Raw genomic sequence first — 26,943 nt, 5'->3', positions numbered from 1 at the left:
CCGGTAGCAAGGGCGTTCGATGGTCAATGATCGTGGTCCTAGTGGGATTAGCACCATTTTGTTGGATTTTAACATGGCACCGGATGCTCGTTCATAAACGTGGAGGACTCGGCGAACCGAATCGATGTTCCTGGCATTTGCTACAAACACACCTACACCATCCGCCTACGCCACACTGCGGAAGGTGACGCCTGGGAAAGGAACACCATCGACCATCCGTCCAATGTCACGCAGCATGGGGTACAGCGCCAAAGCGATAAAATACACTGACAAGGGACACCCTTGTCGAACTGATCGTCTGATGGGAATTGGTCGTGATCTGCAACCGTTCACAATGATTGTGGAATTTGCTCCATCCAAGAAGTGCCGGATGACTCTTATGAAGTGCTCCCCGAAACCCATCCGCTACATAACGGCCAGCAGGTAGGATGGGAGACCCTATCGGAGGCACCGGCGAAATCTAGGGATCAATTGCAGCCGGGGTTCGAGCGTCGGCGGTGGGTGAGTAAGACAGCATCACGGTATATAGAAGCAGCGGTGAAGGTGGTTCGATTCGAAACGCCACATGATTGTGTGGGACAAAGTACCTTATTCATTCCCTGTTTAAGACGTGAAGCCACACTTCGTGCCACCAACTTATAATCAGTGTTAAGAACGGTGATGGGACGTACGTCTTTAGCCCATCAGTGACCTGTGACCTTTGGATTAAAGCCAATATGTACAGCTAGAAAATCGGCGGGTAGCTCGCAACCAGCAAAAATCTCCTCGCACATTTTGCAGAAGCGGTCTCCTAACAGGCCGGAAAACCTAGCACTTCGATTAGTGCTGGAATGGCACAATCGAAGGGCGGTATCCTTGCGGAGTACCGCCAGAGATGAAAAACCGCAGTGTCAGGGCCTAAATGCTTGCAGCGTGTGCGTTCCACATGAGGGAGTGACATACGGTGGTGCGGGCTGATATGGCAACAGGCGACCGTCGAAAACATCGCAAAAGCAAGTGCCGGAAGGAACGACAATATACGAGAGCACTCGTCAACAGCCCAGTACTACCCTCCATGTCGAGGAGTAAACTGCGACTCCTATTTGAACGCCGCTAGCTGCCAGGGCAGTGGAGAAGCCGTGAGGCCGCCCCACAGCAGCGTCAGGCCGGTGCGAGCTATACTGGCGCGAGCTACACCTAGCCGAGTGCTTACGTCGTCCACCACCTACTGCATATGTGTGTGTGCGTGTGTACACACGTATTCTGCGTGCGTGCGGCGGCGACGACGACGACGTTCGCGAGGAGCTAAGGTTATAACTCCAAACAATTTAATTAAAATTATCTGTGACCAGACCATAAGAGACGCTAACGAGGCATCCGAAGGCACTGTCCTGTGCCCCCATAAATTACCAGCCTAGCGTAATGCGGCTGCAAGTGCGGTCCGGCTAACCGCAAAAAAAAAAAAAAAAAAAAATTACTTAAGATAATCTTAAATTAATTAAAAGAAATCGTGGTGTGTAAGCAACTAACTACTGGGCACATCAACAACTACGACAAGTTTTGCTACCAGCGGAATATCTGATCACTGCAGAATGTTAACCCATTTCAGGCTGTGTTTTAATTAATTTTAGGTGGGCCGATCCCGGCGGTACTGCAATGCCGGGCCAACCCGCTACAGAGGTGGAGCAAGCCCCTAGCACTCCGTCAGAAGCCAAAAATGAGTTTAATATTCTGGTCGTGTGATGCAGGACGTATCAGATATTAAGCTGATAAGAACAGATACTACACTTTTTTTCCCTCCTACCTCCCCTATAGCCCTACCTTTTCCTCTCCAAAAATGCCGCCATCCTCTAGTGTCGACGCAGCACGTAAAGCAGGGTGTTGTTAGTAGCAAGACTTATTGCCATAAACCGAAAATAAAAGCGGAGGCATACTCTGCTATGCCTCAGGGGGCGACGACACACTACTCAGAAACACACCTCCCTCTGCAGGTGTGAGGCAAGTGATGATTTTAAAAACTAAATAGAAAGAAATAAATAAAGACAGAAATGAAGGCAAAATAAAAAAAAAACAGCGACGCAGCACACTCAAACGAACTGGCGAGATAATCCCATCGCCCATAGAATTAACAAAGTAATAATCCTCTAAGATAGATTATGCGTTTTCCAATTTTCCAATAATTTTTCATACAAGGTTCACACAATTCGCATGTTACCAATTTCCATATTATCAGTATCACAGAACAGTCTACTCTAGTGATGCCCAGAAGGCCAATATCAAATCTGGGGTATGGGTAAGTCAAGGGTAGTTTGAAAGTCCGAGTGACAAAGATCCAGGGGTACACTCAGGCAATTCTTATACGAGGTGCCTTAGTTAGCCCGGAACACCTTTTGATAACCATGAACCATTGCAACTTTAAGAAATCTTGCAAAAGTAATGGTATATTTCCGGTCAGATTCCGCCAGGCGATGCTGGCTCCAAAGGTAGTCCATGAAAGAGACAGCATCTGCGAGGCAAAGGTCATAGATCGTGAAAATGCTTTGGCCCAAGAGACACACCATTGCGTTACGTCGTGTTCGGGGGTTGGTCTGAACACCAGGGTTAAGGAACCAGTCGACTGACACATAGTCCAGTGTAGTCCCACCGATCAGCGTTAATAGCACACGTGCAAGGTCCCACACTTCTGTGACGTGAGGGCATAGGAGACGATGCTCTCTGGTGTCTACGTCACCACATCGGCCGCAAGCAGCCGAGGGCCATAGGAGGATGGCCGCCAGGCGATGATTAGTGGGTATTAAATTGTTTACAACGCGATACCATAGCGCTGAAACTTCTGTGGGAAGGGCTAGGTGGTTGATATTAGCCCAAGCGTGGTGCCAGATGACCGACGGTCGTCTGTCCTCCAATTTGTGTGGTGTGAGCTGGCCTCGAAGCGCCTAGTAAAGGCGCTTCGATGTGCGTGCCTTGTCGGTGGCCACTGCTAGGATGTAACTTTGATTGAGGTGATAGTCCTTGACTGTCGTCATCCGGAATGGAATATGTGTCAAGCATACTGGTGCACGCGCCGATTGTAGGCGATAACGGTCGAAAAGCACCGCTGTTGTCCCACCTGGGTCAATCTCACGCAAAGTGGCGATACGGTGAATCAGGATTGCCGCACATTTGTGGGGAAAGTCAATGAGTCCAAGGCGACTGTCGACTTTTGGCAGTGTACAAGTCTGTGCATCAACATTGAATAGTGCACGCCGCCACAATAGGCAATATACTGTTTGTGAGATGGCTCTGCTGGTTTGTTTCGGTAGCGTAAGGAGTTGTGCTACATACCATGCCCGTGATAGGATGTAAGTATTAATCAGTTGGATTCGTTGATGGAGGTCGAGTCGTTGATCAGTGTGACTCACGCAAAGTCCTCTGATGCGCGTGAGAATCCGCCTGCACGTGAGTGTTAACATGCGCTGTGGACAGGCAGTCACCTCAAGACCCAAGATACGTTGTTCCCCTACAATCCGGTAGCAAGGGCGTTCGATGGTCAATGATCGTGGTCCTAGTGGGATTAGCACCATTTTGTTGGATTTTAACATGGCACCGGATGCTCGTTCATAAACGTGGAGGACTCGGCGAACCGAATCGATGTTCCTGGCATTTGCTACAAACACACCTACACCATCCGCCTACGCCACACTGCGGAAGGTGACGCCTGGGAAAGGAACACCATCGACCATCCGTCCAATGTCACGCAGCATGGGGTACAGCGCCAAAGCGATAAAATACACTGACAAGGGACACCCTTGTCGAACTGATCGTCTGATGGGAATTGGTCGTGATCTGCAACCGTTCACAATGATTGTGGAATTTGCTCCATCCAAGAAGTGCCGGATGACTCTTATGAAGTGCTCCCCGAAACCCATCCGCTACATAACGGCCAGCAGGTAGGATGGGAGACCCTATCGGAGGCACCGGCGAAATCTAGGGATCAATTGCAGCCGGGGTTCGAGCGTCGGCGGTGGGTGAGTAAGACAGCATCACGGTATATAGAAGCAGCGGTGAAGGTGGTTCGATTCGAAACGCCACATGATTGTGTGGGACAAAGTACCTTATTCATTCCCTGTTTAAGACGTGAAGCCACACTTCGTGCCACCAACTTATAATCAGTGTTAAGAACGGTGATGGGACGTACGTCTTTAGCCCATCAGTGACCTGTGACCTTTGGATTAAAGCCAATATGTACAGCTAGAAAATCGGCGGGTAGCTCGCAACCAGCAAAAATCTCCTCGCACATTTTGCAGAAGCGGTCTCCTAACAGGCCGGAAAACCTAGCACTTCGATTAGTGCTGGAATGGCACAATCGAAGGGCGGTATCCTTGCGGAGAACCGCCAGAGATGAAAAACCGCAGTGTCAGGGCCTAAATGCTTGCAGCGTGTGCGTTCCACATGAGGGAGTGACATACGGTGGTGCGGGCTGATATGGCAACAGGCGACCGTCGAAAACATCGCAAAAGCAAGTGCCGGAAGGAACGACAATATACGAGAGCACTCGTCAACAGCCCAGTACTACCCTCCATGTCGAGGAGTAAACTGCGACTCCTATTTGAACGCCGCTAGCTGCCAGGGCAGTGGAGAAGCCGTGAGGCCGCCCCACAGCAGCGTCAGGCCGGTGCGAGCTATACTGGCGCGAGCTACACCTAGCCGAGTGCTTACGTCGTCCACCACCTACTGCATATGTGTGTGTGCGTGTGTACACACGTATTCTGCGTGCGTGCGGCGGCGACGACGACGACGTTCGCGAGGAGCTAAGGTTATAACTCCAAACAATTTAATTAAAATTATCTGTGACCAGACCATAAGAGACGCTAACGAGGCATCCGAAGGCACTGTCCTGTGCCCCCATAAATTACCAGCCTAGCGTAATGCGGCTGCAAGTGCGGTCCGGCTAACAGCAAAAAAAAAAAAAAAAAAAATTACTTAAGATAATCTTAAATTAATTAAAAGAAATCGTGGTGTGTAAGCAACTAACTACTGGGCACATCAACAACTACGACAAGTTTTGCTACCAGCGGAATATCTGATCACTGCAGAATGTTAACCCATTTCAGGCTGTGTTTTAATTAATTTTAGGTGGGCCGATCCCGGCGGTACTGCAATGCCGGGCCAACCCGCTACAGAGGTGGAGCAAGCCCCTAGCACTCCGTCAGAAGCCAAAAATGAGTTTAATATTCTGGTCGTGTGATGCAGGACGTATCAGATATTAAGCTGATAAGAACAGATACTACACTTTTTTTCCCTCCTACCTCCCCTATAGCCCTACCTTTTCCTCTCCAAAAATGCCGCCATCCTCTAGTGTCGACGCAGCACGTAAAGCAGGGTGTTGTTAGTAGCAAGACTTATTGCCATAAACCGAAAATAAAAGCGGAGGCATACTCTGCTATGCCTCAGGGGGCGACGACACACTACTCAGAAACACACCTCCCTCTGCAGGTGTGAGGCAAGTGATGATTTTAAAAACTAAATAGAAAGAAATAAATAAAGACAGAAATGAAGGCAAAATAAAAAAAAAAACAGCGACGCAGCACACTCAAACGAACTGGCGAGATAATCCCATCGCCCATAGAATTAACAAAGTAATAATCCTCTAAGATAGATTATGCGTTTTCCAATTTTCCAATAATTTTTCATACAAGGTTCACACAATTCGCATGTTACCAATTTCCATATTATCAGTATCACAGAACAGTCTACTCTAGTGATGCCCAGAAGGCCAATATCAAATCTGGGGTATGGGTAAGTCAAGGGTAGTTTGAAAGTCCGAGTGACAAAGATCCAGGGGTACACTAAGGCAATTCTTATACGAGGTGCCTTAGTTAGCCCGGAACACCTTTTGATAACCATGAACCATTGCAACTTTAAGAAATCTTGCAAAAGTAATGGTATATTTCCGGTCAGATTCCGCCAGGCGATGCTGGCTCCAAAGGTAGTCCATGAAAGAGACAGCATCTGCGAGGCAAAGGTCATAGATCGTGAAAATGCTTTGGCCCAAGAGACACACCATTGCGTTACGTCGTGTTCGGGGGTTGGTCTGAATACCAGGGTTAAGGAACCAGTCGACTGACACATAGTCCAGTGTAGTCCCACCGATCAGCGTTAATAGCACACGTGCAAGGTCCCACACTTCTGTGACGTGAGGGCATAGGAGACGATGCTCTCTGGTGTCTACGTCACCACATCGGCCGCAAGCAGCCGAGGGCCATAGGAGGATGGCCGCCAGGCGATGATTAGTGGGTATTAAATTGTTTACAACGCGATACCATAGCGCTGAAACTTCTGTGGGAAGGGCTAGGTGGTTGATATTAGCCCAAGCGTGGTGCCAGATGACCGACGGTCGTCTGTCCTCCAATTTGTGTGGTGTGAGCTGGCCTCGAAGCGCCTAGTAAAGGCGCTTCGATGTGCGTGCCTTGTCGGTGGCCACTGCTAGGATGTAACTTTGATTGAGGTGATAGTCCTTGACTGTCGTCATCCGGAATGGAATATGTGTCAAGCATACTGGTGCACGCGCCGATTGTAGGCGATAACGGTCGAAAAGCACCGCTGTTGTCCCACCTGGGTCAATCTCACGCAAAGTGGCGATACGGTGAATCAGGATTGCCGCACATTTGTGGGGAAAGTCAATGAGTCCAAGGCGACTATCGACTTTTGGCAGTGTACAAGTCTGTGCATCAACATTGAATAGTGCACGCCGCCACAATAGGCAATATACTGTTTGTGAGATGGCTCTGCTGGTTTGTTTCGGTAGCGTAAGGAGTTGTGCTACATACCATGCCCGTGATAGGATGTAAGTATTAATCAGTTGGATTCGTTGATGGAGGTCGAGTCGTTGATCAGTGTGACTCACGCAAAGTCCTCTGATGCGCGTGAGAATCCGCCTGCACGTGAGTGTTAACATGCGCTGTGGACAGGCAGTCACCTCAAGACCCAAGATACGTTGTTCCCCTACAATCCGGTAGCAAGGGCGTTCGATGGTCAATGATCGTGGTCCTAGTGGGATTAGCACCATTTTGTTGGATTTTAACATGGCACCGGATGCTCGTTCATAAACGTGGAGGACTCGGCGAACCGAAACGATGTTCCTGGCGTTTGCTACAAACACACCTACACCATCCGCCTACGCCACACTGCGGAAGGTGACGCCTGGGAAAGGAACACCATCGACCATCCGTCCGATGTCACGCAGCATGGGGTACAGCGCCAAAGCGATAAAATACACTGACAAGGGACACCCTTGTCGAACTGATCGTCTGATGGGAATTGGTCGTGATCTGCAACCGTTCACAATGATTGTGGAATTTGCTCCATCCAAGAAGTGCCGGATGACTCTTATGAAGTGCTCCCCGAAACCCATCCGCTACATAACGGCCAGCAGGTAGGATGGGAGACCCTATCGGAGGCACCGGCGAAATCTAGGGATCAATTGCAGCCGGGGTTCGAGCGTCGGCGGTGGGTGAGTAAGACAGCATCACGGTATATAGAAGCAGCGGTGAAGGTGGTTCGATTCGAAACGCCACACTATTGAGTGGGACAAAGTACCTTATTCATTCCCTGTTTAAGACGTGAAGCCACACTTCGTGCCACCAACTTATAATCAGTGTTAAGAACGGTGATGGGACGTACGTCTTTAGCCCATCAGTGACCTGTGACCTTTGGATTAAAGCCAATATGTACAGCTAGAAAATCGGCGGGTAGCTCGCAACCAGCAAAAATCTCCTCGCACATTTTGCAGAAGCGGTCTCCTAACAGGCCGGAAAACCTAGCACTTCGATTAGTGCTGGAATGGCACAATCGAAGGGCGGTATCCTTGCGGAGTACCGCCAGAGATGAAAAACCGCAGTGTCAGGGCCTAAATGCTTGCAGCGTGTGCGTTCCACATGAGGGAGTGACATACGGTGGTGCGGGCTGATATGGCAACAGGCGACCGTCGAAAACATCGCAAAAGCAAGTGCCGGAAGGAACGACAATATACGAGAGCACTCGTCAACAGCCCAGTACTACCCTCCATGTCGAGGAGTAAACTGCGACTCCTATTTGAACGCCGCTAGCTGCCAGGGCAGTGGAGAAGCCGTGAGGCCGCCCCACAGCAGCGTCAGGCCGGTGCGAGCTATACTGGCGCGAGCTACACCTAGCCGAGTGCTTACGTCGTCCACCACCTACTGCATATGTGTGTGTGCGTGTGTACACACGTATTCTGCGTGCGTGCGGCGGCGACGACGACGACGTTCGCGAGGAGCTAAGGTTATAACTCCAAACAATTTAATTAAAATTATCTGTGACCAGACCATAAGAGACGCTAACGAGGCATCCGAAGGCACTGTCCTGCGCCCCCATAATTTACCAGCCTAGCGTAATGCGGCTGCGAGTGCGGTCCGGCTAACCGCAAAAAAAAAAAAAAAAAAATTACTTAAGATAATCTTAAATTAATTAAAAGAAATCGTGGTGTGTAAGCAACTAACTACTGGGCACATCAACAACTACGACAAGTTTTGCTACCAGCGGAATATCTGATCACTGCAGAATGTTAACCCATTTCAGGCTGTGTTTTAATTAATTTTAGGTGGGCCGATCCCGGCGGTACTGCAATGCCGGGCCAACCCGCTACAGAGGTGGAGCAAGCCCCTAGCACTCCGTCAGAAGCCAAAAATGAGTTTAATATTGTGGTCGTGTGATGCAGGACGTATCAGATATTAAGCTGATAAGAACAGATACTACACTTTTTTTCCCTCCTACCTCCCCTATAGCCCTACCTTTTCCTCTCCAAAAATGCCGCCATCCTCTAGTGTCGACGCAGCACGTAAAGCAGGGTGTTGTTAGTAGCAAGACTTATTGCCATAAACCGAAAATAAAAGCGGAGGCATACTCTGCTATGCCTCAGGGGGCGACGACACACTACTCAGAAACACACCTCCCTCTGCAGGTGTGAGGCAAGTGATGATTTTAAAAACTAAATAGAAAGAAATAAATAAAGACAGAAATGAAGGCAAAATAAAAAAAAAAAACAGCGACGCAGCACACTCAAACGAACTGGCGAGATAATCCCATCGCCCATAGAATTAACAAAGTAATAATCCTCTAAGATAGATTATGCGTTTTCCAATTTTCCAATAATTTTTCATACAAGGTTCACACAATTCGCATGTTACCAATTTCCATATTATCAGTATCACAGAACAGTCTACTCTAGTGATGCCCAGAAGGCCAATATCAAATCTGGGGTATGGGTAAGTCAAGGGTAGTTTGAAAGTCCGAGTGACAAAGATCCAGGGGTACACTCAGGCAATTCTTATACGAGGTGCCTTAGTTAGCCCGGAACACCTTTTGATAACCATGAACCATTGCAACTTTAAGAAATCTTGCAAAAGTAATGGTATATTTCCGGTCAGATTCCGCCAGGCGATGCTGGCTCCAAAGGTAGTCCATGAAAGAGACAGCATCTGCGAGGCAAAGGTCATAGATCGTGAAAATGGTTTGGCCCAAGAGACACACCATTGCGTTACGTCGTGTTCGGGGGTTGGTCTGAATACCAGGGTTAAGGAACCAGTCGACTGACACATAGTCCAGTGTAGTCCCACCGATCAGCGTTAATAGCACACGTGCAAGGTCCCACACTTCTGTGACGTGAGGGCATAGGAGACGATGCTCTCTGGTGTCTACGTCACCACATCGGCCGCAAGCAGCCGAGGGCCATAGGAGGATGGCCGCCAGGCGATGATTAGTGGGTATCAAATTGTTTACAACGCGATACCATAGCGCTGAAACTTCTGTGGGAAGGGCTAGGTGGTTGATATTAGCCCAAGCGTGGTGCCAGATGACCGACGGTCGTCTGTCCTCCAATTTGTGTGGTGTGAGCTGGCCTCGAAGCGCCTAGTAAAGGCGCTTCGATGTGCGTGCCTTGTCGGTGGCCACTGCTAGGATGTAACTTTGATTGAGGTGATAGTCCTTGACTGTCGTCATCCGGAATGGAATATGTGTCAAGCATACTGGTGCACGCGCCGATTGTAGGCGATAACGGTCGAAAAGCACCGCTGTTGTCCCACCTGGGTCAATCTCACGCAAAGTGGCGATACGGTGAATCAGGATTGCCGCACATTTGTGGGGAAAGTCAATGAGTCCAAGGCGACTATCGACTTTTGGCAGTGTACAAGTCTGTGCATCAACTTTGAATAGTGCACGCCGCCACAATAGGCAATATACTGTTTGTGAGATGGCTCTGCTGGTTTGTTTCGGTAGCGTAAGGAGTTGTGCTACATACCATGCCCGTGATAGGATGTAAGTATTAATCAGTTGGATTCGTTGATGGAGGTCGAGTCGTTGATCAGTGTGACTCACGCAAAGTCCTCTGATGCGCGTGAGAATCCGCCTGCACGTGAGTGTTAACATGCGCTGTGGACAGGCAGTCACCTCAAGACCCAAGATACGTTGTTCCCCTACAATCCGGTAGCATGGGCGTTCGATGGTCAATGATCGTGGTCCTAGTGGGATTAGCACCATTTTGTTGGATTTTAACATGGCACCGGATGCTCGTTCATAAACGTGGAGGACTCGGCGAACCGAATCGATGTCCCTGGCGTTTGCTACAAACACACCTACACCATCCGCCTACGCCACACTGCGGAAGGTGACGCCTGGGAAAGGAACACCATCGACCATCCGTCCGATGTCACGCAGCATGGGGTACAGCGCCAAAGCGATAAAATACACTGACAAGGGACACCCTTGTCGAACTGATCGTCTGATGGAAATTGGTCGTGATCTGCAACCGTTCACAATGATTGTGGAATTTGCTCCATCCAAGAAGTGCCGGATGACTCTTATGAAGTGCTCCCCGAAACCCATCCGCTACATAACGGCCAGCAGGTAGGATGGGAGACCCTATCGGAGGCACCGGCGAAATCTAGGGATCAATTGCAGCCGGGGTTCGAGCGTCGGCGGTGGGTGAGTAAGACAGCATCACGGTATATAGAAGCAGCGGTGAAGGTGGTTCGATTCGAAACGCCACATGATTGAGTGGGACAAAGTACCTTATTCATTCCCTGTTTAAGACGTGAAGCCACACTTCGTGCCACCAACTTATAATCAGTGTTAAGAACGGTGATGGGACGTACGTCTTTAGCCTATCAGTGACCTGTGACCTTTGGATTAAAGCCAATATGTGCAGCTAGAAAATCGGCGGGTAGCTCGCAACCAGCAAAAATCTCCTCGCACATTTTGCAGAAGCGGTCTCCTAACAGGCCGGAAAACCTAGCACTTCGATTAGTGCTGGAATGGCACAATCGAAGGGCGGTATCCTTGCGGAGTACCGCCAGAGATGAAAAACCGCAGTGTCAGGGCCTAAATGCTTGCAGCGTGTGCGTTCCACATGAGGGAGTGACATACGGTGGTGCGGGCTGATATGACAACAGGCGACCGTCGAAAACATCGCAAAAGCAAGTGCCGGAAGGAACGACAATATACGAGAGCACTCGTCAACAGCCCAGTACTACCCTCCATGTCGAGGAGTAAACTGCGACTCCTATTTGAACGCCGCTAGCTGCCAGGGCAGTGGAGAAGCCGTGAGGCCGCCCCACAGCAGCGTCAGGCCGGTGCGAGCTATACTGGCGCGAGCTACACCTAGCCGAGTGCTTACGTCGTCCACCACCTACTGCATATGTGTGTGTGCGTGTGTACACACGTATTCTGCGTGCGTGCGGCGGCGACGACGACGACGTTCGCGAGGAGCTAAGGTTATAACTCCAAACAATTTAATTAAAATTATCTGTGACCAGACCATAAGAGACGCTAACGAGGCATCCGAAGGCACTGTCCTGCGCCCCCATAATTTACCAGCCTAGCGTAATGCGGCTGCAAGTGCGGTCCGGCTAACCGCAAAAAAAAAAAAAAAAAAAAAATTACTTAAGATAATCTTAAATTAATTAAAAGAAATCGTGGTGTGTAAGCAACTAACTACTGGGCACATCAACAACTACGACAAGTTTTGCTACCAGCGGAATATCTGATCACTGCAGAATGTTAACCCATTTCAGGCTGTGTTTTAATTAATTTTAGGTGGGCCGATCCCGGCGGTACTGCAATGCCGGGCCAACCCGCTACAGAGGTGGAGCAAGCCCCTAGCACTCCGTCAGAAGCCAAAAATGAGTTTAATATTCTGGTCGTGTGATGCAGGACGTATCAGATATTAAGCTGATAAGAACAGATACTACACTTTTTTTCCCTCCTACCTCCCCTATAGCCCTACCTTTTCCTCTCCAAAAATGCCGCCATCCTCTAGTGTCGACGCAGCACGTAAAGCAGGGTGTTGTTAGTAGCAAGACTTATTGCCATAAACCGAAAATAAAAGCGGAGGCATACTCTGCTATGCCTCAGGGGGCGACGACACACTACTCAGAAACACACCTCCCTCTGCAGGTGTGAGGCAAGTGATGATTTTAAAAACTAAATAGAAAGAAATAAATAAAGACAGAAATGAAGGCAAAATAAAAAAAAAAACAGCGACGCAGCACACTCAAACGAACTGGCGAGATAATCCCATCGCCCATAGAATTAACAAAGTAATAATCCTCTAAGATAGATTATGCGTTTTCCAATTTTCCAATAATTTTTCATACAAGGTTCACACAATTCGCATGTTACCAATTTCCATATTATCAGTATCACAGAACAGTCTACTCTAGTGATGCCCAGAAGGCCAATATCAAATCTGGGGTATGGGTAAGTCAAGGGTAGTTTGAAAGTCCGAGTGACAAAGATCCAGGGGTACACTCAGGCAATTCTTATATGAGGTGCCTTAGTTAGCCCGGAACACCTTTTGATAACCATGAACCATTGCAACTTTAAGAAATCTTGCAAAAGTAATGGTATATTTCCGGTCAGATTCCGCCAGGCGATGCTGGCTCCAAAGGTAGTCCATGAAAGAGACAGCATCTGCGAGGCAAAGGTCATAGATCGTGAAAATGGTTTGGCCCAAGAGACACACCATTGCGTTACGTCGTGTTCGGGGGTTGGTCTGAATACCAGGGTTAAGGAACCAGTCGACTGACACATAGTCCAGTGTAGTCCCACCGATCAGCGTTAATAGCACACGTGCAAGGTCCCACACTTCTGTGACGTGAGGGCATAGGAGACGATGCTCTCTGGTGTCTACGTCACCACATCGGCCGCAAGCAGCCGAGGGCCATAGGAGGATGGCCGCCAGGCGATGATTAGTGGGTATTAAATTGTTTACAACGCGATACCATAGCGCTGAAACTTCTGTGGGAAGGGCTAGGTGGTTGATATTAGCCCAAGCGTGGTGCCAGATGACCGACGGTCGTCTGTCCTCCAATTTGTGTGGTGTGAGCTGGCCTCGAAGCGCCTAGTAAAGGCGCTTCGATGTGCGTGCCTTGTCGGTGGCCACTGCTAGGATGTAACTTTGATTGAGGTGATAGTCCTTGACTGTCGTCATCCGGAATGGAATATGTGTCAAGCATACTGGTGCACGCGCCGATTGTAGGCGATAACGGTCGAAAAGCACCGCTGTTGTCCCACCTGGGTCAATCTCACGCAAAGTGGCGATACGGTGAATCAGGATTGCCGCACATTTGTGGGGAAAGTCAATGAGTCCAAGGCGACTATCGACTTTTGGCAGTGTACAAGTCTGTGCATCAACTTTGAATAGTGCACGCCGCCACAATAGGCAATATACTGTTTGTGAGATGGCTCTGCTGGTTTGTTTCGGTAGCGTAAGGAGTTGTGCTACATACCATGCCCGTGATAGGATGTAAGTATTAATCAGTTGGATTCGTTGATGGAGGTCGAGTCGTTGATCAGTGTGACTCACGCAAAGTCCTCTGATGCGCGTGAGAATCCGCCTGCACGTGAGTGTTAACATGCGCTGTGGACAGGCAGTCACCTCAAGACCCAAGATACGTTGTTCCCCTACAATCCGGTAGCATGGGCGTTCGATGGTCAATGATCGTGGTCCTAGTGGGATTAGCACCATTTTGTTGGATTTTAACATGGCACCGGATGCTCGTTCATAAACGTGGAGGACTCGGCGAACCGAATCGATGTCCCTGGCGTTTGCTACAAACACACCTACACCATCCGCCTACGCCACACTGCGGAAGGTGACGCCTGGGAAAGGAACACCATCGACCATCCGTCCGATGTCACGCAGCATGGGGTACAGCGCCAAAGCGATAAAATACACTGACAAGGGACACCCTTGTCGAACTGATCGTCTGATGGAAATTGGTCGTGATCTGCAACCGTTCACAATGATTGTGGAATTTGCTCCATCCAAGAAGTGCCGGATGACTCTTATGAAGTGCTCCCCGAAACCCATCCGCTACATAACGGCCAGCAGGTAGGATGGGAGACCCTATCGGAGGCACCGGCGAAATCTAGGGATCAATTGCAGCCGGGGTTCGAGCGTCGGCGGTGGGTGAGTAAGACAGCATCACGGTATATAGAAGCAGCGGTGAAGGTGGTTCGATTCGAAACGCCACATGATTGAGTGGGACAAAGTACCTTATTCATTCCCTGTTTAAGACGTGAAGCCACACTTCGTGCCACCAACTTATAATCAGTGTTAAGAACGGTGATGGGACGTACGTCTTTAGCCTATCAGTGACCTGTGACCTTTGGATTAAAGCCAATATGTGCAGCTAGAAAATCGGCGGGTAGCTCGCAACCAGCAAAAATCTCCTCGCACATTTTGCAGAAGCGGTCTCCTAACAGGCCGGAAAACCTAGCACTTCGATTAGTGCTGGAATGGCACAATCGAAGGGCGGTATCCTTGCGGAGTACCGCCAGAGATGAAAAACCGCAGTGTCAGGGCCTAAATGCTTGCAGCGTGTGCGTTCCACATGAGGGAGTGACATACGGTGGTGCGGGCTGATATGGCAACAGGCGACCGTCGAAAACATCGCAAAAGCAAGTGCCGGAAGGAACGACAATATACGAGAGCACTCGTCAACAGCCCAGTACTACCCTCCATGTCGAGGAGTAAACTGCGACTCCTATTTGAACGCCGCTAGCTGCCAGGGCAGTGGAGAAGCCGTGAGGCCGCCCCACAGCAGCGTCAGGCCGGTGCGAGCTATACTGGCGCGAGCTACACCTAGCCGAGTGCTTACGTCGTCCACCACCTACTGCATATGTGTGTGTGCGTGTGTACACACGTATTCTGCGTGCGTGCGGCGGCGACGACGACGACGTTCGCGAGGAGCTAAGGTTATAACTCCAAACAATTTAATTAAAATTATCTGTGACCAGACCATAAGAGACGCTAACGAGGCATCCGAAGGCACTGTCCTGCGCCCCCATAATTTACCAGCCTAGCGTAATGCGGCTGCAAGTGCGGTCCGGCTAACCGCAAAAAAAAAAAAAAAAAAAAATTACTTAAGATAATCTTAAATTAATTAAAAGAAATCGTGGTGTGTAAGCAACTAACTACTGGGCACATCAACAACTACGACAAGTTTTGCTACCAGCGGAATATCTGATCACTGCAGAATGTTAACCCATTTCAGGCTGTGTTTTAATTAATTTTAGGTGGGCCGATCCCGGCGGTACTGCAATGCCGGGCCAACCCGCTACAGAGGTGGAGCAAGCCCCTAGCACTCCGTCAGAAGCCAAAAATGAGTTTAATATTCTGGTCGTGTGATGCAGGACGTATCAGATATTAAGCTGATAAGAACAGATACTACACTTTTTTTCCCTCCTACCTCCCCTATAGCCCTACCTTTTCCTCTCCAAAAATGCCGCCATCCTCTAGTGTCGACGCAGCACGTAAAGCAGGGTGTTGTTAGTAGCAAGACTTATTGCCATAAACCGAAAATAAAAGCGGAGGCATACTCTGCTATGCCTCAGGGGGCGACGACACACTACTCAGAAACACACCTCCCTCTGCAGGTGTGAGGCAAGTGATGATTTTAAAAACTAAATAGAAAGAAATAAATAAAGACAGAAATGAAGGCAAAATAAAAAAAAAAACAGCGACGCAGCACACTCAAACGAACTGGCGAGATAATCCCATCGCCCATAGAATTAACAAAGTAATAATCCTCTAAGATAGATTATGCGTTTTCCAATTTTCCAATAATTTTTCATACAAGGTTCACACAATTCGCATGTTACCAATTTCCATATTATCAGTATCACAGAACAGTCTACTCTAGTGATGCCCAGAAGGCCAATATCAAATCTGGGGTATGGGTAAGTCAAGGGTAGTTTGAAAGTCCGAGTGACAAAGATCCAGGGGTACACTCAGGCAATTCTTATATGAGGTGCCTTAGTTAGCCCGGAACACCTTTTGATAACCATGAACCATTGCAACTTTAAGAAATCTTGCAAAAGTAATGGTATATTTCCGGTCAGATTCCGCCAGGCGATGCTGGCTCCAAAGGTAGTCCATGAAAGAGACAGCATCTGCGAGGCAAAGGTCATAGATCGTGAAAATGGTTTGGCCCAAGAGACACACCATTGCGTTACGTCGTGTTCGGGGGTTGGTCTGAATACCAGGGTTAAGGAACCAGTCGACTGACACATAGTCCAGTGTAGTCCCACCGATCAGCGTTAATAGCACACGTGCAAGGTCCCACACTTCTGTGACGTGAGGGCATAGGAGACGATGCTCTCTGGTGTCTACGTCACCACATCGGCCGCAAGCAGCCGAGGGCCATAGGAGGATGGCCGCCAGGCGATGATTAGTGGGTATTAAATTGTTTACAACGCGATACCATAGCGCTGAAACTTCTGTGGGAAGGGCTAGGTGGTTGATATTAGCCCAAGCGTGGTGCCAGATGACCGACGGTCGTCTGTCCTCCAATTTGTGTGGTGTGAGCTGGCCTCAAAGCGCCTAGTAAAGGCGCTTCGATGTGCGTGCCTTGTCGGTGGCCACTGCTAGGATGTAACTTTGATTGAGGTGATAGTCCTTGACTGTCGTCATCCGGAATGGAATATGTGTCAAGCATACTGGTGCACGCGCCGATTGTAGGCGATAACGGTCGAAAAGCACCGCTGTTGTCCCACCTGGGTCAATCTCACGCAAAGTGGCGATACGGTGAATCAGGATTGCCGCACATTTGTGGGGAAAGTCAATGAGTCCAAGGCGACTATCGACTTTTGGCAGTGTACAAGTCTGTGCATCAACTTTGAATAGTGCACGCCGCCACAATAGGCAATATACTGTTTGTGAGATGGCTCTGCTGGTTTGTTTCGGTAGCGTAAGGAGTTGTGCTACATACCATGCCCGTGATAGGATGTAAGTATTAATCAGTTGGATTCGTTGATGGAGGTCGAGTCGTTGATCAGTGTGACTCACGCAAAGTCCTCTGATGCGCGTGAGAATCCGCCTGCACGTGAGTGTTAACATGCGCTGTGGACAGGCAGTCACCTCAAGACCCAAGATACGTTGTTCCCCTACAATCCGGTAGCATGGGCGTTCGATGGTCAATGATCGTGGTCCTAGTGGGATTAGCACCATTTTGTTGGATTTTAACATGGCACCGGATGCTCGTTCATAAACGTGGAGGACTCGGCGAACCGAATCGATGTCCCTGGCGTTTGCTACAAACACACCTACACCATCCGCCTACGCCACACTGCGGAAGGTGACGCCTGGGAAAGGAACACCATCGACCATCCGTCCGATGTCACGCAGCATGGGGTACAGCGCCAAAGCGATAAAATACACTGACAAGGGACACCCTTGTCGAACTGATCGTCTGATGGAAATTGGTCGTGATCTGCAACCGTTCACAATGATTGTGGAATTTGCTCCATCCAAGAAGTGCCGGATGACTCTTATGAAGTGCTCCCCGAAACCCATCCGCTACATAACGGCCAGCAGGTAGGATGGGAGACCCTATCGGAGGCACCGGCGAAATCTAGGGATCAATTGCAGCCGGGGTTCGAGCGTCGGCGGTGGGTGAGTAAGACAGCATCACGGTATATAGAAGCAGCGGTGAAGGTGGTTCGATTCGAAACGCCACATGATTGAGTGGGACAAAGTACCTTATTCATTCCCTGTTTAAGACGTGAAGCCACACTTCGTGCCACCAACTTATAATCAGTGTTAAGAACGATGATGGGACGTACGTCTTTAGCCCATCAGTGACCTGTGACCTTTGGATTAAAGCCAATATGTACAGCTAGAAAATCGGCGGGTAGCTCGCAACCAGCAAAAATCTCCTCGCACATTTTGCAGAAGCGGTCTCCTAACAGGCCGGAAAACCTAGCACTTCGATTAGTGCTGGAATGGCACAATCGAAGGGCGGTATCCTTGCGGAGTACCGCCAGAGATGAAAAACCGCAGTGTCAGGGCCTAAATGCTTGCAGCGTGTGCGTTCCACATGAGGGAGTGACATACGGTGGTGCGGGCTGATATGGCAACAGGCGACCGTCGAAAACATCGCAAAAGCAAGTGCCGGAAGGAACGACAATATACGAGAGCACTCGTCAACAGCCCAGTACTACCCTCCATGTCGAGGAGTAAACTGCGACTCCTATTTGAACGCCGCTAGCTGCCAGGGCAGTGGAGAAGCCGTGAGGCCGCCCCACAGCAGCGTCAGGCCGGTGCGAGCTATACTGGCGCGAGCTACACCTAGCCGAGTGCTTACGTCGTCCACCACCTACTGCATATGTGTGTGTGCGTGTGTACACACGTATTCTGCGTGCGTGCGGCGGCGACGACGACGACGTTCGCGAGGAGCTAAGGTTATAACTCCAAACAATTTAATTAAAATTATCTGTGACCAGACCATAAGAGACGCTAACGAGGCATCCGAAGGCACTGTCCTGCGCCCCCATAATTTACCAGCCTAGCGTAATGCGGCTGCAAGTGCGGTCCGGCTAACCGCAAAAAAAAAAAAAAAAAAAAAAAATTACTTAAGATAATCTTAAATTAATTAAAAGAAATCGTGGTGTGTAAGCAACTAACTACTGGGCACATCAACAACTACGACAAGTTTTGCTACCAGCGGAATATCTGATCACTGCAGAATGTTAACCCATTTCAGGCTGTGTTTTAATTAATTTTAGGTGGGCCGATCCCGGCGGTACTGCAATGCCGGGCCAACCCGCTACAGAGGTGGAGCAAGCCCCTAGCACTCCGTCAGAAGCCAAAAATGAGTTTAATATTCTGGTCGTGTGATGCAGGACGTATCAGATATTAAGCTGATAAGAACAGATACTACACTTTTTTTCCCTCCTACCTCCCCTATAGCCCTACCTTTTCCTCTCCAAAAATGCCGCCATCCTCTAGTGTCGACGCAGCACGTAAAGCAGGGTGTTGTTAGTAGCAAGACTTATTGCCATAAACCGAAAATAAAAGCGGAGGCATACTCTGCTATGCCTCAGGGGGCGACGACACACTACTCAGAAACACACCTCCCTCTGCAGGTGTGAGGCAAGTGATGATTTTAAAAACTAAATAGAAAGAAATAAATAAAGACAGAAATGAAGGCAAAATAAAAAAAAAAACAGCGACGCAGCACACTCAAACGAACTGGCGAGATAATCCCATCGCCCATAGAATTAACAAAGTAATAATCCTCTAAGATAGATTATGCGTTTTCCAATTTTCCAATAATTTTTCATACAAGGTTCACACAATTCGCATGTTACCAATTTCCATATTATCAGTATCACAGAACAGTCTACTCTAGTGATGCCCAGAAGGCCAATATCAAATCTGGGGTATGGGTAAGTCAAGGGTAGTTTGAAAGTCCGAGTGACAAAGATCCAGGGGTACACTCAGGCAATTCTTATATGAGGTGCCTTAGTTAGCCCGGAACACCTTTTGATAACCATGAACCATTGCAACTTTAAGAAATCTTGCAAAAGTAATGGTATATTTCCGGTCAGATTCCGCCAGGCGATGCTGGCTCCAAAGGTAGTCCATGAAAGAGACAGCATCTGCGAGGCAAAGGTCATAGATCGTGAAAATGGTTTGGCCCAAGAGACACACCATTGCGTTACGTCGTGTTCGGGGGTTGGTCTGAATACCAGGGTTAAGGAACCAGTCGACTGACACATAGTCCAGTGTAGTCCCACCGATCAGCGTTAATAGCACACGTGCAAGGTCCCACACTTCTGTGACGTGAGGGCATAGGAGACGATGCTCTCTGGTGTCTACGTCACCACATCGGCCGCAAGCAGCCGAGGGCCATAGGAGGATGGCCGCCAGGCGATGATTAGTGGGTATTAAATTGTTTACAACGCGATACCATAGCGCTGAAACTTCTGTGGGAAGGGCTAGGTGGTTGATATTAGCCCAAGCGTGGTGCCAGATGACCGACGGTCGTCTGTCCTCCAATTTGTGTGGTGTGAGCTGGCCTCGAAGCGCCTAGTAAAGGCGCTTCGATGTGCGTGCCTTGTCGGTGGCCACTGCTAGGATGTAACTTTGATTGAGGTGATAGTCCTTGACTGTCGTCATCCGGAATGGAATATGTGTCAAGCATACTGGTGCACGCGCCGATTGTAGGCGATAACGGTCGAAAAGCACCGCTGTTGTCCCACCTGGGTCAATCTCACGCAAAGTGGCGATACGGTGAATCAGGATTGCCGCACATTTGTGGGGAAAGTCAATGAGTCCAAGGCGACTATCGACTTTTGGCAGTGTACAAGTCTGTGCATCAACTTTGAATAGTGCACGCCGCCACAATAGGCAATATACTGTTTGTGAGATGGCTCTGCTGGTTTGTTTCGGTAGCGTAAGGAGTTGTGCTACATACCATGCCCGTGATAGGATGTAAGTATTAATCAGTTGGATTCGTTGATGGAGGTCGAGTCGTTGATCAGTGTGACTCACGCAAAGTCCTCTGATGCGCGTGAGAATCCGCCTGCACGTGAGTGTTAACATGCGCTGTGGACAGGCAGTCACCTCAAGACCCAAGATACGTTGTTCCCCTACAATCCGGTAGCATGGGCGTTCGATGGTCAATGATCGTGGTCCTAGTGGGATTAGCACCATTTTGTTGGATTTTAACATGGCACCGGATGCTCGTTCATAAACGTGGAGGACTCGGCGAACCGAATCGATGTCCCTGGCGTTTGCTACAAACACACCTACACCATCCGCCTACGCCACACTGCGGAAGGTGACGCCTGGGAAAGGAACACCATCGACCATCCGTCCGATGTCACGCAGCATGGGGTACAGCGCCAAAGCGATAAAATACACTGACAAGGGACACCCTTGTCGAACTGATCGTCTGATGGAAATTGGTCGTGATCTGCAACCGTTCACAATGATTGTGGAATTTGCTCCATCCAAGAAGTGCCGGATGACTCTTATGAAGTGCTCCCCGAAACCCATCCGCTACATAACGGCCAGCAGGTAGGATGGGAGACCCTATCGGAGGCACCGGCGAAATCTAGGGATCAATTGCAGCCGGGGTTCGAGCGTCGGCGGTGGGTGAGTAAGACAGCATCACGGTATATAGAAGCAGCGGTGAAGGTGGTTCGATTCGAAACGCCACATGATTGAGTGGGACAAAGTACCTTATTCATTCCCTGTTTAAGACGTGAAGCCACACTTCGTGCCACCAACTTATAATCAGTGTTAAGAACGATGATGGGACGTACGTCTTTAGCCCATCAGTGACCTGTGACCTTTGGATTAAAGCCAATATGTACAGCTAGAAAATCGGCGGGTAGCTCGCAACCAGCAAAAATCTCCTCGCACATTTTGCAGAAGCGGTCTCCTAACAGGCCGGAAAACCTAGCACTTCGATTAGTGCTGGAATGGCACAATCGAAGGGCGGTATCCTTGCGGAGTACCGCCAGAGATGAAAAACCGCAGTGTCAGGGCCTAAATGCTTGCAGCGTGTGCGTTCCACATGAGGGAGTGACATACGGTGGTGCGGGCTGATATGGCAACAGGCGACCGTCGAAAACATCGCAAAAGCAAGTGCCGGAAGGAACGACAATATACGAGAGCACTCGTCAACAGCCCAGTACTACCCTCCATGTCGAGGAGTAAACTGCGACTCCTATTTGAACGCCGCTAGCTGCCAGGGCAGTGGAGAAGCCGTGAGGCCGCCCCACAGCAGCGTCAGGCCGGTGCGAGCTATACTGGCGCGAGCTACACCTAGCCGAGTGCTTACGTCGTCCACCACCTACTGCATATGTGTGTGTGCGTGTGTACACACGTATTCTGCGTGCGTGCGGCGGCGACGACGACGACGTTCGCGAGGAGCTAAGGTTATAACTCCAAACAATTTAATTAAAATTATCTGTGACCAGACCATAAGAGACGCTAACGAGGCATCCGAAGGCACTGTCCTGCGCCCCCATAATTTACCAGCCTAGCGTAATGCGGCTGCAAGTGCGGTCCGGCTAACCGCAAAAAAAAAAAAAAAAAAAAAAAATTACTTAAGATAATCTTAAATTAATTAAAAGAAATCGTGGTGTGTAAGCAACTAACTACTGGGCACATCAACAACTACGACAAGTTTTGCTACCAGCGGAATATCTGATCACTGCAGAATGTTAACCCATTTCAGGCTGTGTTTTAATTAATTTTAGGTGGGCCGATCCCGGCGGTACTGCAATGCCGGGCCAACCCGCTACAGAGGTGGAGCAAGCCCCTAGCACTCCGTCAGAAGCCAAAAATGAGTTTAATATTCTGGTCGTGTGATGCAGGACGTATCAGATATTAAGCTGATAAGAACAGATACTACACTTTTTTTCCCTCCTACCTCCCCTATAGCCCTACCTTTTCCTCTCCAAAAATGCCGCCATCCTCTAGTGTCGACGCAGCACGTAAAGCAGGGTGTTGTTAGTAGCAAGACTTATTGCCATAAACCGAAAATAAAAGCGGAGGCATACTCTGCTATGCCTCAGGGGGCGACGACACACTACTCAGAAACACACCTCCCTCTGCAGGTGTGAGGCAAGTGATGATTTTAAAAACTAAATAGAAAGAAATAAATAAAGACAGAAATGAAGGCAAAATAAAAAAAAAAACAGCGACGCAGCACACTCAAACGAACTGGCGAGATAATCCCATCGCCCATAGAATTAACAAAGTAATAATCCTCTAAGATAGATTATGCGTTTTCCAATTTTCCAATAATTTTTCATACAAGGTTCACACAATTCGCATGTTACCAATTTCCATATTATCAGTATCACAGAACAGTCTACTCTAGTGATGCCCAGAAGGCCAATATCAAATCTGGGGTATGGGTAAGTCAAGGGTAGTTTGAAAGTCCGAGTGACAAAGATCCAGGGGTACACTCAGGCAATTCTTATATGAGGTGCCTTAGTTAGCCCGGAACACCTTTTGATAACCATGAACCATTGCAACTTTAAGAAATCTTGCAAAAGTAATGGTATATTTCCGGTCAGATTCCGCCAGGCGATGCTGGCTCCAAAGGTAGTCCATGAAAGAGACAGCATCTGCGAGGCAAAGGTCATAGATCGTGAAAATGGTTTGGCCCAAGAGACACACCATTGCGTTACGTCGTGTTCGGGGGTTGGTCTGAATACCAGGGTTAAGGAACCAGTCGACTGACACATAGTCCAGTGTAGTCCCACCGATCAGCGTTAATAGCACACGTGCAAGGTCCCACACTTCTGTGACGTGAGGGCATAGGAGACGATGCTCTCTGGTGTCTACGTCACCACATCGGCCGCAAGCAGCCGAGGGCCATAGGAGGATGGCCGCCAGGCGATGATTAGTGGGTATTAAATTGTTTACAACGCGATACCATAGCGCTGAAACTTCTGTGGGAAGGGCTAGGTGGTTGATATTAGCCCAAGCGTGGTGCCAGATGACCGACGGTCGTCTGTCCTCCAATTTGTGTGGTGTGAGCTGGCCTCGAAGCGCCTAGTAAAGGCGCTTCGATGTGCGTGCCTTGTCGGTGGCCACTGCTAGGATGTAACTTTGATTGAGGTGATAGTCCTTGACTGTCGTCATCCGGAATGGAATATGTGTCAAGCATACTGGTGCACGCGCCGATTGTAGGCGATAACGGTCGAAAAGCACCGCTGTTGTCCCACCTGGGTCAATCTCACGCAAAGTGGCGATACGGTGAATCAGGATTGCCGCACATTTGTGGGGAAAGTCAATGAGTCCAAGGCGACTATCGACTTTTGGCAGTGTACAAGTCTGTGCATCAACTTTGAATAGTGCACGCCGCCACAATAGGCAATATACTGTTTGTGAGATGGCTCTGCTGGTTTGTTTCGGTAGCGTAAGGAGTTGTGCTACATACCATGCCCGTGATAGGATGTAAGTATTAATCAGTTGGATTCGTTGATGGAGGTCGAGTCGTTGATCAGTGTGACTCACGCAAAGTCCTCTGATGCGCGTGAGAATCCGCCTGCACGTGAGTGTTAACATGCGCTGTGGACAGGCAGTCACCTCAAGACCCAAGATACGTTGTTCCCCTACAATCCGGTAGCATGGGCGTTCGATGGTCAATGATCGTGGTCCTAGTGGGATTAGCACCATTTTGTTGGATTTTAACATGGCACCGGATGCTCGTTCATAAACGTGGAGGACTCGGCGAACCGAATCGATGTCCCTGGCGTTTGCTACAAACACACCTACACCATCCGCCTACGCCACACTGCGGAAGGTGACGCCTGGGAAAGGAACACCATCGACCATCCGTCCGATGTCACGCAGCATGGGGTACAGCGCCAAAGCGATAAAATACACTGACAAGGGACACCCTTGTCGAACTGATCGTCTGATGGAAATTGGTCGTGATCTGCAACCGTTCACAATGATTGTGGAATTTGCTCCATCCAAGAAGTGCCGGATGACTCTTATGAAGTGCTCCCCGAAACCCATCCGCTACATAACGGCCAGCAGGTAGGATGGGAGACCCTATCGGAGGCACCGGCGAAATCTAGGGATCAATTGCAGCCGGGGTTCGAGCGTCGGCGGTGGGTGAGTAAGACAGCATCACGGTATATAGAAGCAGCGGTGAAGGTGGTTCGATTCGAAACGCCACATGATTGAGTGGGACAAAGTACCTTATTCATTCCCTGTTTAAGACGTGAAGCCACACTTCGTGCCACCAACTTATAATCAGTGTTAAGAACGATGATGGGACGTACGTCTTTAGCCCATCAGTGACCTGTGACCTTTGGATTAAAGCCAATATGTACAGCTAGAAAATCGGCGGGTAGCTCGCAACCAGCAAAAATCTCCTCGCACATTTTGCAGAAGCGGTCTCCTAACAGGCCGGAAAACCTAGCACTTCGATTAGTGCTGGAATGGCACAATCGAAGGGCGGTATCCTTGCGGAGTACCGCCAGAGATGAAAAACCGCAGTGTCAGGGCCTAAATGCTTGCAGCGTGTGCGTTCCACATGAGGGAGTGACATACGGTGGTGCGGGCTGATATGGCAACAGGCGACCGTCGAAAACATCGCAAAAGCAAGTGCCGGAAGGAACGACAATATACGAGAGCACTCGTCAACAGCCCAGTACTACCCTCCATGTCGAGGAGTAAACTGCGACTCCTATTTGAACGCCGCTAGCTGCCAGGGCAGTGGAGAAGCCGTGAGGCCGCCCCACAGCAGCGTCAGGCCGGTGCGAGCTATACTGGCGCGAGCTACACCTAGCCGAGTGCTTACGTCGTCCACCACCTACTGCATATGTGTGTGTGCGTGTGTACACACGTATTCTGCGTGCGTGCGGCGGCGACGACGACGACGTTCGCGAGGAGCTAAGGTTATAACTCCAAACAATTTAATTAAAATTATCTGTGACCAGACCATAAGAGACGCTAACGAGGCATCCGAAGGCACTGTCCTGCGCCCCCATAATTTACCAGCCTAGCGTAATGCGGCTGCAAGTGCGGTCCGGCTAACCGCAAAAAAAAAAAAAAAAAAAAAAATTACTTAAGATAATCTTAAATTAATTAAAAGAAATCGTGGTGTGTAAGCAACTAACTACTGGGCACATCAACAACTACGACAAGTTTTGCTACCAGCGGAATATCTGATCACTGCAGAATGTTAACCCATTTCAGGCTGTGTTTTAATTAATTTTAGGTGGGCCGATCCCGGCGGTACTGCAATGCCGGGCCAACCCGCTACAGAGGTGGAGCAAGCCCCTAGCACTCCGTCAGAAGCCAAAAATGAGTTTAATATTCTGGTCGTGTGATGCAGGACGTATCAGATATTAAGCTGATAAGAACAGATACTACACTTTTTTTCCCTCCTACCTCCCCTATAGCCCTACCTTTTCCTCTCCAAAAATGCCGCCATCCTCTAGTGTCGACGCAGCACGTAAAGCAGGGTGTTGTTAGTAGCAAGACTTATTGCCATAAACCGAAAATAAAAGCGGAGGCATACTCTGCTATGCCTCAGGGGGCGACGACACACTACTCAGAAACACACCTCCCTCTGCAGGTGTGAGGCAAGTGATGATTTTAAAAACTAAATAGAAAGAAATAAATAAAGACAGAAATGAAGGCAAAATAAAAAAAAAAACAGCGACGCAGCACACTCAAACGAACTGGCGAGATAATCCCATCGCCCATAGAATTAACAAAGTAATAATCCTCTAAGATAGATTATGCGTTTTCCAATTTTCCAATAATTTTTCATACAAGGTTCACACAATTCGCATGTTACCAATTTCCATATTATCAGTATCACAGAACAGTCTACTCTAGTGATGCCCAGAAGGCCAATATCAAATCTGGGGTATGGGTAAGTCAAGGGTAGTTTGAAAGTCCGAGTGACAAAGATCCAGGGGTACACTCAGGCAATTCTTATATGAGGTGCCTTAGTTAGCCCGGAACACCTTTTGATAACCATGAACCATTGCAACTTTAAGAAATCTTGCAAAAGTAATGGTATATTTCCGGTCAGATTCCGCCAGGCGATGCTGGCTCCAAAGGTAGTCCATGAAAGAGACAGCATCTGCGAGGCAAAGGTCATAGATCGTGAAAATGGTTTGGCCCAAGAGACA

At 49.0% G+C, this 26,943-nt stretch overlaps 8 pseudogenes; all 8 read right to left on the bottom strand.

The window, feature by feature from the left end:
- Positions 1 to 1,605: 1,605 nt before the first annotated feature.
- LOC124720467 lies at positions 1,606 to 1,818 on the bottom strand (annotated as a pseudogene).
- A 3,271-nt stretch (positions 1,819 to 5,089) lies between these two features.
- LOC124720464 lies at positions 5,090 to 5,302 on the bottom strand (annotated as a pseudogene).
- A 3,271-nt stretch (positions 5,303 to 8,573) lies between these two features.
- LOC124719259 lies at positions 8,574 to 8,786 on the bottom strand (annotated as a pseudogene).
- A 3,275-nt stretch (positions 8,787 to 12,061) lies between these two features.
- On the bottom strand, positions 12,062 to 12,274 carry LOC124720459 (annotated as a pseudogene).
- A 3,273-nt stretch (positions 12,275 to 15,547) lies between these two features.
- Positions 15,548 to 15,760, bottom strand: LOC124720452 (annotated as a pseudogene).
- Positions 15,761 to 19,036: 3,276 nt separating this feature from the next.
- Positions 19,037 to 19,249, bottom strand: LOC124720447 (annotated as a pseudogene).
- A 3,276-nt stretch (positions 19,250 to 22,525) lies between these two features.
- LOC124720438 lies at positions 22,526 to 22,738 on the bottom strand (annotated as a pseudogene).
- A 3,275-nt stretch (positions 22,739 to 26,013) lies between these two features.
- Positions 26,014 to 26,226, bottom strand: LOC124720433 (annotated as a pseudogene).
- Between the last annotated feature and the right edge of the window lie 717 nt (positions 26,227 to 26,943).

The sequence above is a fragment of the Schistocerca piceifrons genome, chromosome 1 (assembly GCF_021461385.2).
Source record: "Schistocerca piceifrons isolate TAMUIC-IGC-003096 chromosome 1, iqSchPice1.1, whole genome shotgun sequence".
In the NCBI taxonomy this organism is placed as follows: domain Eukaryota; kingdom Metazoa; phylum Arthropoda; class Insecta; order Orthoptera; family Acrididae; genus Schistocerca; species Schistocerca piceifrons.
This window is presented reverse-complemented; position numbering and strand designations above follow the sequence as displayed.